This window comes from Diadema setosum, chromosome 15 (genome assembly GCF_964275005.1).
Source record: "Diadema setosum chromosome 15, eeDiaSeto1, whole genome shotgun sequence".
NCBI classification, from domain to species: Eukaryota; Metazoa; Echinodermata; class Echinoidea; order Diadematoida; family Diadematidae; genus Diadema; species Diadema setosum.
In genome coordinates, this window is record NC_092699.1 from 3,825,853 (window position 1) to 3,844,249 (window position 18,397).

The 18,397-nt window shown below is 38.9% G+C and overlaps 1 protein-coding gene across 1 annotated transcript in view; it reads left to right on the plus strand.

Moving 5' to 3' along the window:
* Positions 1 to 18,397, plus strand: part of LOC140239179 (echinoderm microtubule-associated protein-like 2) — a 50,464-nt gene that overhangs the window by 3,338 nt on the left and 28,729 nt on the right. The window lies entirely within an intron of this gene.

Consider the following 18,397-nt stretch of genomic DNA (forward strand, 5'->3'; position numbering starts at 1 on the left):
AAAAAAAAAAAAGGAGACCGAAGTTGCTGCTGTATTTGTAGTACACGAGCGCAAAGTCATAATACTGAGTGTACAGTATCTTATGCGTGATCGCAGTACCGAGAGATCAAACATAATTTCTGGTGCGCTTTACATGGATTTTCCCGCTATCAATTGCCTGTCTCGATATCATGAATCGTAAACGTGACATCGCCATGATCACAAATGTTTGCAATATGTGGCCGAGAGTTGCATCTATGACGCTGTGCAAATAGCAACGCTGCAAGCGGCAGGAACGTTGGTGTGGAGGCGGCTACAGCGCTCTTCGGTGTAATGTTGCTATGCTTGTCTGTCGTGGATTAACGTATTAACGTCGACATGATAATATTTGCGGAAAGTTGGAGCATGGATGGAACTCGAAATAGTAACAGCAGCGACTGCATTATTTGGATCGTGGATTCAAAGAACCTAACGGGAGGCGGGGCATGAATCCCCAAAGTGACTAACTCGTCATACTTACATTGTGAATATAATTAGCTGACTTTTTTTGTATTCTATCGATACTCCTTTTCCATTTTACATCGAAACAAAATGAAAGGGCTTGGAAAAACTGGCTGCTGAAAAATTATGTTTATATAAGTGTATCTTCGAAGGTGAATGAAGCTCGAGGTTGAAATTATGTCATCTGGTCATACATTGTATCGCTTTCTTGACCTTCTGCGTCAAGTTTGTCCTGTAACAGTACATCATGGGCCATCGACGGCTGCATGAAAACTATTAACTCGAGACAAACCTATTTCCGGTCCCAGCACCTTCGACAAACTAGAGTCGAGATTTCGGCCAATTCTTCCTACGATTCTAACACTGTTCTTTTGGAAAAAGTCTTTTTTTTGTTTCATTTGCGGTCTAAGATAGTCGGTGTTCGCAATGTCGAACCCTCAATTTTTGCAAGTGAACGACCAGCGGGTCAACAACACCGTGTCACCGGGCAGACGTCGCTACAAGCTGTCACCGGTGGCGCCCGGTTATGAAAGGCAGGGATGGGTATGTCAAACAAGTTTTAATTAACCTTATTTAACCTTATTTATCTAATTAACCTGACCTTAACGGAAGCTGTTCCAACATTTCTGAATGCACTAGTAATCAAGATGACTTATGAACAACATAATATTTGGGATTAGACAAAAAAGTCCTTTCGTGCTTGGTTGAAAGAGCTGCACGTGATCATGTATTTTAACTATTTCAGAATGTAGGCCTATTTGACACTCTATGGAATACTCTTTGGAAAATAACGTCACTTTTTATGACATTCTCCATATAGTACACCGTTATTATTTTGTGAGAATGATATCACAACACAATATTGTGACATCACACGTTGTTTCGCAGTGCGGTTACTGTCTGATCCCTCCACAACATCACATCTAACCTCATGACTTCTCGCCTCATTTTTCTCTTCTTTGCTTTTGTCCCAAATATCCAACAATGATTCTAGTCTGCTTGATTTCGAGTTTTTCGTTCAAACCATGGGACTTGGCGCCTCAACATTACTGTTCACTTCGGAGATGCGCCCCTCAGTAAATAGTACTATTTTGGAGTCACCGCCCATAGTTTTAGCCACAAACTTCCAAGGCAAAGAAAATGCATCACGTTGTATACGCTGACAAATTTGTTGTTGTTGTTGTTGTTGTTTTGTTTTGTTTTTGCTCAGAGCTTTTGAAATTATGCGAAGAGACAGAGGATGATAAAACTCCTCGAGGGACTGATATTCAACTAGATTTCGCCCATAATTCTGAAGTTTTTTTATTAGATTTACTTTGGTCTGCTGCAAAAGGTCTTTACGCATTCATCATATGAGCGTGTGTTTATGAATAGCTGTTGATAGCTCAAGGAAGTCTTGTTACCGACAATGGCAGCAGCAGGCGCCATAATGAGTATGAGATCCATTTCAAATAGCTTTTTCTTTTCGCAGACGTATTGATGCAAAACTGAATCCCTTTGACGAGCTTAAAGGTACAGTTTACCATTGGGAGCAGTGATTAAAACAAATGTTCAAGATATCACATTTGATGCAATGTGTCGGTCCGTTATATTTTAGGCTTTATTTCAAAATTTTTACATGGTATCTAGGATGTTTTGCATGACAAGGAGAAATCAATATTTTTCTCACTAAACACTATAGACGGTTTAGTCTAGAAACATTTCAACACAACTATTGTTCACGTTTTTATAGGGCATATATTCAACAATACTTAACATTATCTATGCTGATTCAAATTTTTACATCGGTTGTTTCCATCCCTAACTCACATTTTAGAAGTATTTTGAAGCACTAAAGCTTGAGTTTTGTTTCATCTGCAAATGGTAAATGACGCCTTTAACGTGGCTGGGGGAGGTATTCCACCCCTGATCCACAATGTTTGATTGGTAATGGGGGAAAAAATGTATCAAATCGTGGGTTAGCCTCTAGCGATGCAATTTAGAATGAACTTTGCTCGACGTTAGTGTTCCATGAAGAATCACTGGCATCAGTATGGCAATTCTGTGAATAGCCTACCATTTTCAATAACTCGTCAAATTTGGCAAATATCATAAGCTGCAACGCGTTTTTTGTATTCAGTAACGCTCAAACAGTCAGAACGGTATACTGAGGCGCAATATAGAACTGAAAAAAAAAATCAATGGCCAACCCAGCAAATGACAAAAGGCATCGGACTAAAGGAAAAGAGTAAAGACGAGGGCCATTTATTGATTAAGACCGCCACTGAAACGATTTTCAACCCATGCCCGTATGTTAAGTAGGTCTACCAGATAGACGTTCGACAGTAAACAACCCATACTGCAACGTTCTTGCAAACCTACCTTGCTGTCGAAGGTTTTAATCGTGGTTGCTGGCTAGGTGAACTTTTCTTTTAGTATTTCCTCGATTTTTATGGTTGTTGCTCCATGTCTTATTGTTTGTATGTATGTTTGTTTGTTTGTTTGTTTGTTTGTTTGTTTGTTTGTTTGTTTGGGTCAGTTTTTATTTCTTTGAAACGTTGTTGCGCACACAACTTCCAGAACTACTAATTGCAAACACAAAACATTAAGTCCCCCAAATTGAGCAGAGGAACTCGTTCTACAGCAGAACATTATACATCGAAAATAATTATAGCAAACTCTATAACGAGTACCAGAAGTATGATAGGAATAATTCCTTAAACGGAGACAATGAAGACGTGAAATCATACGAAATAATCTATCTAGTAAACTTGGCGTATTGACAAAATGATGTTCTATAAATTTACATGAACTTCAAAAAAAGTAATACTTTTCTTTTCATTAACCTTTCATTTGGATACAGCGATTATTCGTCTTACCTATTAAAAGCCATTTCCTTCCATTTCGGCAAAGATAGAGGGAGACAGAATATTCATGAGTAACGTTTCAATTCTTAAGGCCGTGTCACACCAGCCTTGCGTGCGACTTGCAAAGAAGAATTTTGACTACCCGGAGGTCCCCGTAGATGATCCGCACATGACAGTACCAGTAGCATGTATCTCAAAAGTAGTCGCCCGGAGGTGCGCACGCATATTTTTTTACCCGCAACCGTATTTAGGCCCTGTCACACCTTTCCGGGCAAGCTACTCGGGCTTGTTACGTGTAGGGATTTTCTAGCATACCGGACATTCCTGAGGGCGGAAAAGGATTTGTGCGAGTCAGCGCATGTTAGTCCATGGGCCAGGCCAGATATAGGTACCACCTGAGGTGGCAAAACCTTTTTGGTGTCATTTTGTTTGTCGATCATAGATATGCTTAATATTATCAAGCTATGATAGCATTTCCAAATGAGTAGCTTAGTCATAATAAATGAATTTTTAACCAATTTGGTCTCGTTGTTATATCCCTATACTTCTGAATCGAAACTAACCGCTATACAAAGAAGAGCACTGTCTTCTGTATGTTCACAGAATAGGTGTTCTGTTGTAAACGCGGTGCGTCTAGTCTTTATTCAAGGCAGCGAAGGGAATATCCAAAGGTTATGATGTCCACAGCGCTTAGTCTTTATTCAAGACGGCGAAGGGAATATCCAGAGCTTGTGATACAGTGTATATCATTTTATCTAAAAGCAACAACAACAACAAAAGCAATTTGTTTTACCGTATTTTTCAATTATTTATCATTTTCCGGTGAAAACGCTACGGTGGAAACGCTGACACCACGCCAATGTCGCTTTATTTCCATCCAACAATAACGATAATGCAAAAACAATGTACCGGTACACTACAATACATTATAATGAATAATACTGTAAATGAACAGGGTGAATTTTGTTTAAAACTGATGTATTTGTTGAGAGGGTAGTATAAAAACAGTATAGATAATCCCTTTATGAGGAACTTTAGATATGATAACGGTACATTGGTCTAGATAAAGACTAAGCGCACCGCGTGACAGCTGTGGACATCATAACCCTTTGCATATTCCCTTCGCTGCCTTGAATAAAGACTAAGCGCACCGCGTTTACAACAGAACACCTGTGAACATACAGAGTACAGTGCTCTTCTTTGTATAGCGGTTAGTTTCGATGTCAGAAGTATAGGGATATAAAAACGAGACCAAATTGGTTAAAAAAAAATCATTTATTATGACTAAGCTACTCATTTGCAAATGCTATCATAGCTTGATAAGCATATCTATGCCCGACAAACGAAATGACACCAAAAAGGTTTTGCCACCTCAGGTGGTACCAACAACCCATTTTTCGAGCCTTGGCCCATGGACTAGTATGTGTCTTACTTGCTGGACGCGTTATACTTGCGAGTATACTGTGTGACCTTTGCACCAGTCGCGTGGGGGCCGACAACTCAGTGAAGGAATTCCTCTAATGGAATGGCTGAAATCTCACAGAATTTCATTATCTTGGCTGCATACGGGACTGCGAAGTACCTGCGTGGGAATTGCCTGGGAAGTACTGCCGCTAAGGGTCTCCTACTGGCGTTCTGCGTGGACCTCTACGGGCATTCCCGCGACTCACCTGGAAAAAGTTTTGGTCATGCTCAAAACTTGGCTGCGGTTAAATCGGATTTGCGTGAGCACCTCCGGGCAACTACGCGCTAGATACTGTCAGGTGCGGACCAACTGCGGAGAGCTCCGGAGAGTAAATTTGTTTCCCCGCAAGTCAAGCCGCAGAAGTTCCCCCGTACGGTATGGCAAGGCATGAATGAAAATTGCAAACATTCTTGTTCGCCCGCTGAAAATCTTCTACGTGCTGGAAACTACCTCCTCGCCACAAGCCCGCGTAGCTTGCCCGGAATGGTGTGACACGGCCTTTACGAGATAATGATGAAGCCCCATTTTCCTCTTCAAAACCATTCCTTCAACATGTTCAAATTTTTCTTTTAATATCAATATCAGACAAAGTAACGGCACGCACTGTAAAATTTGTCCAGCTGAGGTAACAAAGCAGGAATCACATGAATTGGTATACCAGTGTGAGTGTGATTTGAATGCTCATTTTGACTGGTTAGTCTACTAGCACTTTTTTTTTTCTGCCTCGCCGATCCGAATACATCATGTACCTACATTTCATTCATAGTCTATTCTATATCATCACTTATGTGCGCGCGTGTTAGCAATTTACAATAACGCGATGGGAGTGTGATAACGCGTCATAATATTGCATTTCGTGAATTATTTTAGGAGAGGGTCAACAATCAATCTAAGAGTCTTTGAAGTGTAGTTTATGGTACGTTCCCACTGCCGATCAGATCAACTCGATCAATCCCGATCAAGCTTTTTTGGCCTGGTCGGGCTCGCTCGGCATTGGTATTCGGGGTCGATCTACCTTGATCGGCATCGCTCCTGCTTCCTTCACGATAATTTTGGACATGTCCAAAATATTCGAGTAGGAAGCCCGAACACCAACAGCTCGGGTAGTGATCGAGAAGAGATCGAGCTGATCGGGAATCGGTCGTGTAGAAATCTAGTGTGGTCGGGACGGATTTTTCCCCGAGCTCAGTTCCCGATCATCTCGAATTATACTCGAATGCGACACGATTGATTTCAGATCATCTCGATCCGGGATTCATCTGTTTCATGAATAACTCGACCGCTACACGACCGATACAGGACTGCTGTCGATTGATACTCGACTAAACTCGATCATGCTTCGACCGGCACTCGATCAAATACCGAGCACTTTTTGACAGTGGTTGCAGCATGCAGGTGCAGACATACTTTCTTAGCACTCATTTATTGTTCATGAAAAATATATGCAGTCCTTGGTCACGTTAAAAAGTTAAATGTCGTCAGTATCTTCAGCCACTCCTGGCCCACTGAAGAAAAGAAAAGGGCCATGAAGAGAGAAAAGGCAACAAATCCTAAACAGCAGACAATGGCAGAATTAGACTTCCCAGACAAAAATTTCAAAAGAAAGAAAGGAAACACGACTGAAACTGAGAAAAATTCGGTATTCTGGCAATATGGCTGTAACGTGAAAGGAAAATTTCTAGATTATTTACTTTAGTTATAAACTGAGAAATGTGTCTTGAATTCTATTGCTAGCTTGTCTGTTTCAAAGTTGAAGTTAATTACGTTGATATAAAATCTATATCTTACGCTGACGTGTTAAAACGGTAGTTGTAACTTAGATTCATAAATGCTCAGTGACTTACTTTACTTTTATTTACGTAGATGTTACACTTTTGCTTTGCTTAATATTTTTTTATTGAGAGTTGTATGTACATTGCTTGAAGTCCACCTTGATAACGATTGGCTGGGATGAGTTGACCAAAAAACAAATAAAAAACCAAGATTTTCATCATTGTTGCTAATGTAAAATTTTATATTGTTTTAATTTTCATAATAGTGTACTCTGTTCCACACATATCAGCACACTTCATGAATTTAGAAATTAATATGATACATGTATTTTCTTTTGCACACTCTTGGGCTTATACTTTATCAATGAATACATACATATTTTTCATTCACTTTTTCATTCTTAAATAATGAGAACAATAATGACAAAGATAACACGACTCAATGGAGTTGTAGAACAGTCATTTTTTAAACTCTATATAATGGTGCATTTATGGGCATATAGGCCTATGTTTCATTTTAGACCAAGTTAATTTCAGCCCACCTATAATTTATGTAATGCACTTACGAAGCGTGGCGGTGTAATTTTTTTTTTTTTTTTTTTTTGGTTTTTGTTTTTCATGAGAGATCAAACTTTGATTTGCTATTCTTCACATCCAATGCAAATATTGAATGTATATATGAACGAACCTATTATATCATACATGATGTCCCGGCAGACAGAGTGCTACAAAACTGTCTCTTATTTAAAAAAGATATGAGCGACTGAATGAAATCGTTATATTTTTCAATAGGAAGAAAGACCTCAAATTCTATTTGACACAATGATAATCAATCTTCATGCAGGCACTTTGATCTCCATGAAAATTTGTGATTTACAAAATCTGTAACTTTGGGCACTGATATCCTACATGACTGAGCGATAGTGAAGCCGTAAAAACTGATAACGAATGCGTCCAAAAGTAACTACTGAAAACAGATAAAATGAATGAATACAAGTGAATGCATTTTTTTTGGGGGGGGGGGGGGGGGAGGGGGTACCTTTTTGAGTGGCTCACAAACAGAGTGATCAGTCTTTATCATAGTTTTTTTCAGGAAAAATGACTATATAATCGAAACGCCTGCGCGAGAATTGATAATTGTGGTTTCAAAATAGGAAGTGTTCTTCTATCAACTATCGGTTTTCCCGGCCAATTTCGCACTTTTGTCAGTCCAATTCATAATTGCTGCATTCAATTTAGCAAAATATAGCATAGATGACATGTTCGGAAGTTCAATTTTATGATCTCTTCATTCAAATTCATTTTGGAGCATTCAAATTATCTTTAGCCTCATTCTAATTAACACTTTTTCAATTGAAATTCGTAAAACAAGCACCATTTCGTTATTCGTTCATTCAGTTTAGAATTATATAGTCACGTGATCACGGACATGCTGCTCTCGTTTTTGGCAATCAATTTAACATCTTTTGCAGTCAATTTAGCACGCATGTTTATGGTTTGGTTCTTTCTTTTTTATAACTTAGTTATTGTTCTCCAAGCGTCATTACGTTTCATATTTTCGTACTCATTTTAGACATTTTGGCAACATTTTCTTTAATGTGCTTAGTGACTCTTCAAGTCCGAAGATAATGCAACATGTGCATGGCCACAACTTATCTCGCCGTTGAGCGCTTTATTCCGTGTGTCGGCCAGTTCTAGGACATCAAGGTTATGATCATCAAATATTCCTATAATTCTTTTTCTGTCCCCTTGAGAAAAATTGTAGTACGTCTGTATCTAACTTGTGCCGTCATGACAGGAAGAAGATGAAGTTAAACTATATAATAGTATTGGTACATGTAGGCCTAAAATGACACGTATGAAAGAAAAGGGGCGTTACAGAACAGCAGACCCGAGTAATGGTCAAAAATACGATACTTTTACTGCTTATCAGTGCACGGATGAAACAATAAGTCACATAGAAATACGCGTTTAAATGTTATCAACTTTTCAAAAAAGAAATAACATGACATTAATTTGAATGAACATGTTAGGAATTTTACCGCCCATACGCAAAATTAAATGACTGAAGTACCCCTTTCGCCAGTGCTGGCGAATTTGAATGACTGAAGAGCACGTGCCAATTTGAATGCCCGTTTTAAGAATTCCAAAGGCACATGTGCAAATCTCATGGATCGGAATGCTAATTGAACGAACAATTTGCAATTTTGAATGACAGAATGTGCAGTGACGAGGATTTCGCTAAATTGAATGAACCTTTTATCAACAATGGACTGACATAAGTGCGAAATTGGCCGGGAAAACCTATACCAAAGATAATAATTTCTTTCGTTCATTCATGCTTTTGCAGTTAATAGTCAGTTTTATAGCACTCTTTTGGGCAATGCCGTATTCAAGTATAAATACTGAATTGTCTCGTATAACCAAACGAATAACTGTAACCAATTTTTCTTTCACTCGATCACTGTACGAATCTGCCGACCCGTTCGATGCTAGATCTTACACAGATCGTGTCATGTCGAGCTGGTCTACGAAGTCTAGTAGAAATCGAGTATTGACCGTGTAGCGATCGTGTATTGATTGTGTGTAGATCGGGATGTTCGGGTAGAGATCGATGTGGTTGTCGAGGAGAGATTCTGGAGATGTCGAGTGTGGTCGGGTGTGGATCGTACAAGATCGAATAGCGGTCGGGAAGGGATCGTGTCGAAGGACGCTCGAGCATTTGGTCGGGATTGCTCTGGTAAAAATAGGTGATCGGGATTGATCTCGCTTGATCGAGTTGATCTGATCGGCAGTGGGAACGGGGTATTAGACACATGTGGTGCACGTCATTGTAACAGTGAGTCGACCAGTTGCAGTATCATAAGCCACATTAGCCACGTCAATGTGGGATAATGCGATGCTGTTCATGTAGATATGACAATTATGATGTAATCATAATGCGGGTCATTAAATTTCAATTTGCCGACTCCCAAATCTCTCTATTTTTCACAACAGTTCATATCAGATTACCGTTAATCATAAACGACTGGTGTCGTAGGATTATGTATACAGCGTGAAATGTTGAAGAATAATCACCTGCGATCAACTTGTGATTAGCAATTACGTTCATGCTTCCATGCCCCAGCAACGGTTTCTGATCTAGTACATGAAGGGGACTGAAAAAAACGAGGGCACCGTCTGCTATCAATATACAATACATTATTTTGAACTATTTGCTGTTCGAATTTGTGCGTAATTGAGCAGATTGCTCTGGAAGCAGCCCATTAGACATCATGATCTACACTACAACAGAAAATAGAACGTCAATAAAAAGAGAAGTCTATTCTTTTACCGACACAATTTGCTGAAAAATACCCATGAAAGGGTGCAGCACTTTGACGCGTTAAAGTATCTCATGGTAGTTACGAATGCGCCATTAATTCGAGAATGCCGCGCAATTACGTTTCATTTCGGAGGCTTCTAAAACATTAACATTGGAGGCATTTCATGTTTTTCTATATTTCGTCATCTAGATTACTAGTACATTTGATATTGTGACGTCAGCATAAACATGTTCATATTTAACTCTGAGCAACTACTTTCTTGTAGAAAACGCTATCACGTTATCATAGTGTGTAGATGCATGTAAATTGCAAGGTTTTGAAAAAGGCAAATATACGTGTTCATGTCTCAGTTCAAGATGAACACACAAAATGAATAGACTGTGGGGGAAAAAACATTTCGTTTTCCTTTGCCAGTCGACAGCCCAAGTTTCAACATATAGACCCTATATCATGCTGGAGATAGTTTGCTGAATAGGATTGCAGGGGAGACAAAATGCACAAGTTACAGGTTGCACTCTCACAGTGTACGTGTTTCCGTCAAATGATAAGGTAGAGATATGAAGCTTAATAAATCTCATCAATTGAGCTGATAGTGATATGTGATGAAGGTCAAATCTGATCAAGGGAGTTTAATGGTGATAGTTTATGTGATGAAGGGTACAACTCGTCGCGTACATGTTGTATCGAATTAACCAAGATCTCGAGGCCATTACACCTGCATCCCGCCCCCCCCCCCAAAAAAAAAGGGTGTATATAGCGCCATCCCTTATAAACATACTGCTATGTGCAGTTTCGTATAATAACGCGTTCTGACGTCACTGCGCGCATTCTTTTGGAATAGTTTTGAATGGCTGTGCGTTCTTTTGAGATCTCTTTAATCGGGATTTTTCTAATTTTTTCAGTATAAAAATTTTGTTTCAATCACAAGCACGTAACTAGTAATCTCAAGGACAATAATCGTGACTATAATAGTACGGGAGTTATATACAGTGTATGCAGCAAGACGCGATTTTGAATTGAAACTGAATATGCCTAGTAACGATACAAAACAGACTCTCATCGGGGTAAATTCGGATGGGGTAAATTTCAGTGTCTGATCTAGAGCATGAAGAAGTCAACTGGGGAAATAATAGGTGTTTTGCCAAGGCGGTTTAAGTGGTGCATATAGCCGTGAATGAGCCAGATTTAAGCGTTCTTTACATAGTAATAATGGTATGAAATAAATAGTTTGAATGATGAACACAAACACGCTTGATTTTTTTTTATTCAAGTTCCATATTCCACTTTCCATATTCAGGTTTCATATTCCATTTGATTTCGGAGCAAAATATGTATAACACAACATTCAATTTTAGACATACTTTCACAAATGTATAAGGACATGTAATAAAATTATGTGTAAATGAGGAACCTACTAAAAACCGATGCTTGTAGGATGTAGGTTCCAAAGGAATAATATAAGCGTTTATCACAACATGCTAATTACGAAAGATGACGAAACACAAGCGAAAATCGGTATGTCGAGATTATAATAAACTCTACGGAATGTACAAAATAGTTTATGATGTTCAAGGTAAAACTCAGGGATTCAATGCTCCATAAAATTGCACTATTGGTCAAAGAAATGTGGTCAAATTACGAGAGGGTTGGGGATAGCAGTGGAGCAGTGTGTTCATTCCACAATCCCATGCCTCTTCTCTGTAAGACAGTCAGATCTGTAAAACATGATATATTCGCGGCACGAATTTTTCGTGAATTGAAGCCGACGGCCTTTTTCGTGGAAAGAAATTTTCGCGAATTGCCTCTTGCGTTCAATGCATAAATAGTGTAGATAAGAAATTTCGCGTGCATTTTAATTTCGCGAATCTTGGCGCTCGCGAAATTCGCGAAATTAAAATGCACGCGAACATATCTCATTTTACAGTAATGTTGTCGCGTTTCTTACGTAGCACATCTTTTAACTTACTTTATAAATGTGCGCACGGACCAATCGGCACTATACTTTGTTGTTTTATTTAGTGTCTTTTTAACATTCCTTATGAGTGCGTGCTAAAGTCTTACGAATTGATTCCCTGCACGTTGTTATCACTCCCCGTATATGTTAATGGTTATTAGCTTTCCAACTAGCAACTTTGTGAAGCTCTGCTGAAAATTATTTGCTGAAAATTATTTGCTGAAAAAAAAATCGAAGGCCGACATGCTAACAGCCTTTCATTAGAAAAGATCAATTCGTCGCTTGACTATTCATTAATATTGTCCTTGCCGATCATGTCCGTAAAGTGGTCGATTCCATTAGGATCAATGATTCAGCAATCAAAGGCGACACGTTCGAATTAATAATCTATCATCGGGCAAATTACTGCGACGATCAACACCTCAATGTCAATATCACCTCTCGGCTATTTAAAGGCAGTGTGTTTTCTAATACGAAATCATCTAGCCGCTGTTTGGTCCTACGCGTGACCGGTGTCTCTGATGTGTCTATGGTGATTATGAAAATATTCCGTAACTTCTTCAAGAAAAGAATAGTTACGAATCTGTGATTTACTTAACTGCCTTTTCTCCACAGATAATCATGTTATAGAATAGGGCCTACACCCATGGGGAACAGTTCGTCAATGTGAATACAATCTTTGTCAACTTAGAATGTAGATAAACTTATATAGTCCTTAAATGTTTCCTCATTCTTTTGAGCGTTGTTGTATAACACTGTCAGCAAAGTTTGATATAAGTTTCATATTCATCTGCATAGGCCCTATATTATGTGTTGATTAATATACACATGCATTGACATCAACATTATCGAGCTGAACATATGAAGGGGTACTTTGAATATGATTGGAAATTATCTCCCACAGGTTATAATGGAGTTAAAAAGCACTATACTCTAAACAAAGGAGACAACTTCACAACCAGGCGGTGATTGTTGATTCGATCTCCCGTTATCATTTTGTGACTTGTTTTCGTTGCTGTAGCAACCGCTGAGATTGTTATTTCCATAATAACACTGTTAATTCCGTCGCTCTGTGTTTGCGTGTGTTTTTCCCCTCATGCTGCCCAGCAATCGTGAGCTTTCTGTTGCTAGGTAACGAGTACCGCTCGGAAATGACACTGAATGCACAAGAAATCGATTTAAATATTTATGATAGAGACCCCTTGAAATGATATTTTGTACCTTGGAAGGTCGGTTTCGCTGTGCTTTGTGTAATTTCAAAGGACACCTGTCGTAATGCAAGACACAATTTCAATTTCAATTCATACATCTATTCAGTAATATACAGGTAAATGCAACGTTGCTGATTGCGGCAGCTATTATTGTTATTTATGATTACATTTGATTCACACATTTTAACCTTGTCCTTTCCTATAGCACATTGGGTTTGGGATCAGAATAAAGAGCATTGACTACATTGATACACGTATCTTCAATGAAAGATAGCATAATATCAGTCTGCAAGATTAGAATTACGACAATAAGGAGAAATAAACGGATTGTTACTTCTTTAATTGTTTTATCCATTTCAATACGGCTGAAAAACTGTTGGATAAGACTTGAATGAGATACTTCTAAAAATTACAGAAATATTACCATGCTTAGTATACAGTGATTGAGTCCAAGCAATGACCTGTTTAACCTTTTGTGTGCTTTGACACAGTAAATCCCATAGTCTTGTGCACACTGTCCAAAGTCCCTGACACAGGAGGGGTTAGTGTAACAAAATTACTATTCGATGAATGTAGAATAATTATGCTTATTTCTTTTTACATGCCATGTTTGTATAATGATGGGCCTATTCTTGGTTGGGAATGAAAATAAATGAAATAAGGAAATAAAGCAGAAAGACATACCTGTAGGATGAGGAAAAGATGAATAGCAACAATAATATTTCGCTCCAGCTAGATTTTCATAAATATGCTTGCAGCAGAAGGAGGATGTTACTTACAATGTATTTTATAGCCGTAGACCAATGCTACTTTCGTATCATACAGTTGCCTCCGTTTGTTCGTGACATGCAAGTAAGACCACTGTCCGGATTTCATTAGGTCACCCGGGAGACGACGTCATTTTTTTAAATTAGATTAATGTGATACATAGTTATGTTCTTCGTTACATTTGCTTCATGCAAATTTCTTTCACAAGGTCGTTACTTCTAACTTTGCAATCCAATCTTCAGCTCGCTTGTTTTTATTACACATAGGGCCTACAGGCTTAAAAATGTAGTTCTTGCCCGTAAGTTTGTATTTAAGTTTGTGCAAGTTACAGCGCAATTAATATCTGAATTTTGTGGAGTATGCAAGCGACTCAGTTTTTAACTTCTTTTTGATCTGGACAGTTGGTTAATCGGGACAAAGTGCTTTCTCAGGAATTGTCCCAGTTGAGCAGTGGCGACTGTACTTTATCTATAATGTCATTAATCTCAAGATCAGCTGTACTTGCAGAAAAGCGTAAGTTTACTAGTTTGTCTATGATCAGTATAACGCATGTTGCATAGTCCCGCAATACACAATATCAGCTGCTGCTAGGTTGATAAGGTTCTCAATCTGTCATGTTGAGGGGTTGTCATGGTAACCGTAAAGGTAATCTATGAGCATTCCGAAAATGAATAGTGCTAAATTCTCTCTTATTTGAAAATGAACTACATAGACGTGACGAGGTCACACAAAATAGAGACTCTTTGTGCAAATTGAACATTCTTTGTTTGAACTCCCACGAGATAGAAAGTCATTTACATGACTAAGCCATGCACTATGATGATGACTTTGCTATACTGTCTTTACGTCAACATCTTATTGTATATTGTAGTGTGATGAATGAAGAAAATTAGTATAGTCTAGTATAGTACAATGTACATTTCTCTGGTCAAGAATAGCGTGTTCGTGTGAACTATAAAAGGGGTGTGTCTTGGGTGGTGGTCAGTGGCGTATCTGGGGGGGGGGGGGGGGAAGGGGGGCACGTGCCCCGGGCACCACTCCTTGGGGGCGCAAAAAACGAAAAAAAAAACCCGAAGAAGAAGAACAAAAAAAAAAACGAAAAAAAAAAAACGAAGAAGAAGAAGAAAAAAAAAAAATAAAAAAAAATCGCCCGGAAGGGGGAGGGAGAATTTGGGGGGGGGGGGGGGGGGGGAGGGGGGGGGGGGCAGAAAACCAAATCAAACAAGATAAAAACAAAACATGATGATGACGCGGACAAAATGACAATGTTTATTGTGTTCACACAAAAATTCCATGTTCTGTGAGCTGAAATACAAAAATTTTCGGCTCGCTCGCTGCGCTCGCTCGCCAAAATTTATACAAAAAAGAAGGTAAGAACAAAACGTGATGATGACAAAATGACAGTGTCTATTGTGTTCACACATGTCATTTTATATTTAGCAGCGACTGCAATTTCATTCGTTTTGAAGCGATCGGCGATTGGATCAAAAGAGGACGCCAACGGTTTCGAACATACGGGGGAGGGGGGCGCAAAAAAAAATCAAAAAAAGAGAAGAAAAACCGTAATAATGACGCAGAAATATACAAATTTCGGCTCACTCGCTCGTACTAATTTAGAGTATTTTTTCAAGTCCTCAGTTTGTTGGTATCGTCATCTATAAGGTTGTCACTATAATTGTGAGATTTAATAAGCAAAAAATGACAAGAATTCCATGTTTTGTAAGCTGAAATACAAAAATTTTCGGCTCGCTCGCTACGCTCGCTCGCCAAAATTTATTTAAAAAAAAGATAAGAACAATACGTGATGATGACGAGGACATTTAAAAATTTCGGCTCACTCGCGCGCACTAATTTAGAGTATTTTTAAAGTCCTCAGTTTTTGGGTATAAATCGATATCTATAAGGCTGTCACTATATCTTTAGAATTGTAAGATTTGGTAAGCAAAAAATGACAAGAATTCCATGTTTTGTAAGCTGAAATACAAAAATTTTCGGCTCGCTCGCTGCGCTCGCTCGCCAAAATCTATCAAAATTCATTACATTTAAATCACCCTCAAAAGATCCCTTTTAAGTGCTTGAAAAAGCATCATGTGGACTTTGTTTAAAGTCCCTACCGGGATGGGGTTGGGGTTGAACACTTTTTCAGAAATCAGGGGCGCAATTTTCGTGCTTGCCCCGGGCGCCGTTTTTCCTAGATACGCCACTGGTGGTGGTAAAAGTCTTGAATTACAAATGTATCGACATAGCTGTTAAAAAATACTATCATTTTAACCGCGTGATTATGAATCAGTCCATAATTGCACTGATAATAAATTGTATGTGACAGGACACCACCACATTGGTGTCATTTTTTTTTTTTTTTTTGGGGGGGGGGGGGGAATAACGGGGTATGGGGGAGTTGCCTTAATTTAGTGATGATGATGATGACTGTCATTGGGGAAGGTGGGGGTGGGGGTGGGCAGGAAAGGGAAAGATAGTATCTGGTGCATTTTTTGTGGTATGGTAACTTGGATCATAATATGAAATTTAGTTACTGTTCTCCAAACGAAAGCTTTGATCAACATACTATGTTCATATTCTATTGAGGCACGAACTTCTGGCCACTTTACTTTACTCATAGGAACAAAAAACACAGGGGTAAAGCAACAATAAAGAATCATGATGGCAAAGGGGTTATGGTAGTTACTGTCGTCTCTAAGCAACAACACGAAATTGGTCAGCGGAAATGAACAGTTAAATACGAGGGAAAAATAAATTTTAATGGAAGCAGAAAGCACATTATCATTTGCACAGAATAGGTGGTGGACTAATCTATTTTTTATCATCCTACTTGGTCGTTAGATATGATATTCATAATGATAATAATAATGATAATGACTATGATAGATATGATATGATAAGACAACGAAATGATGGTATGAAAGAGTGAATCTAAGACTGAAAAGTACTAATTGCTAGGAATTGAATGCCAGCAAGAGAAAGGACCTTGATAATGAAAAGGATACAGGATACGGAGATTACATTTTTTTTTTTGGTAATCCCCTGAAAAAAAAAAAGTATTTCTCTGCATGTCAGAGAGCATGCACTGTCCTTACTTCGTAGACCCTTTCCTACTTAATTTCCTGGTGGTAATCAATTAAGGGTAATGACAATGTAAGTGGTATCCACGTATATAATCATATAATGCTTTATGATTAGCTTTACATAATATACTACGCATAGGCATTTTGCATCCGTTACAGTGTCTGAAAAATCATGACTCATCAGTTGTGCCCAGATCAAACAGAGCTCACATAACAAACAAACACACACAGACACATAAACACACATACCCACAAAATTATGATTACACTGTTTGTATAATATACATGGATACACAAGGAGAGAGAAAACACTTTCTCTGTGTGTGAATGTGTTTGTGTGTGTGTGTGTATGTGGGGGAGGGGGGGGGGGTGTGTTTAACGAATCCCGGGCAAATCAAGGTCATAACAACCTCATTGTGTAACGCAGTTAGCATGGTTAGTATCCTTGCATCGTTGATCAGCACTTGCGCCTCAAGACCAAATGATTTCACCGATACTCTTTGCCGGTGTACAAACCAGAAGTGAGCCCGGATGATACATTTCACTCACCGCCATTCACCCGGGGAGATCCTCAAGCACAAGGGGTTGGTATCTTCACTCGTTTTATAGTGCGCACGTGCCTGAGTGTGTGCGTGATCTTACCGGATTTGCATCCTGCTTCAGTTACAGTGAATTATAGCTGGATCTTTTATGTGCGTCGTATATGACTCCTTCTTTCTCTAGGGGCTGGCGCCACACTGTCCTGAAGTTGGCACAAAATGGCCATACGCTTGGGAAATTTTCATTTCGAGCGAAGTACTTTAGTCCCTACCCTGGTTAAAAGTTAAGCAATAGCGAAAGAAAGTAGGATCTTTTGTTAGCAGCCTGAGAAACTAAATTGGTAAGACGGCTTTAGAAGATGCCTTAACGAAAGACCTGATGTTTAAACGATCAGAGCCGACTTTGAACATTTCCTTTAGCGTATGTAGATTTTATCTTTGCTTATTTTCGGAAGAGTTGACGCCTGCTGCAGCTTTTCTCTCACCAGGACTTCGGCTGAAGATCAGATTGGCGTGCATAGCATGCAGAAAGTCTGCGTGATCACGCGCAGCATTTTGCTTTGTTGATCTCGTGAGGGCGTCGAACTTGATACCTCCTATACAATCTACCTGGTCAGTCGAAAATGGTTATCCATAGCAATGATGATCCTACTAACCACTGGATTTGAAAACAAAAACAAAACCGGCAGCCGCTCCAGCAGTCGAACTTCTTCAACACGTTAATATCCACACTAGACAAATTCACGCGGAGTTTATATCCAAACCTGACTCTGTAGGATTTTAATTCGGAGTTGTGTTGACAAGCTTTGATCACGAAATAAGAAGAAAAAAAAACTTACTTTCTTTGCCCTTCCAATTTGTCGTTTACTTTCTGTTCTGGCCTAGAATATAGGTATTGTGGATCATAGCATTGTCACAAATACTGATATATCTCAAATTGAATCGTAAATTGC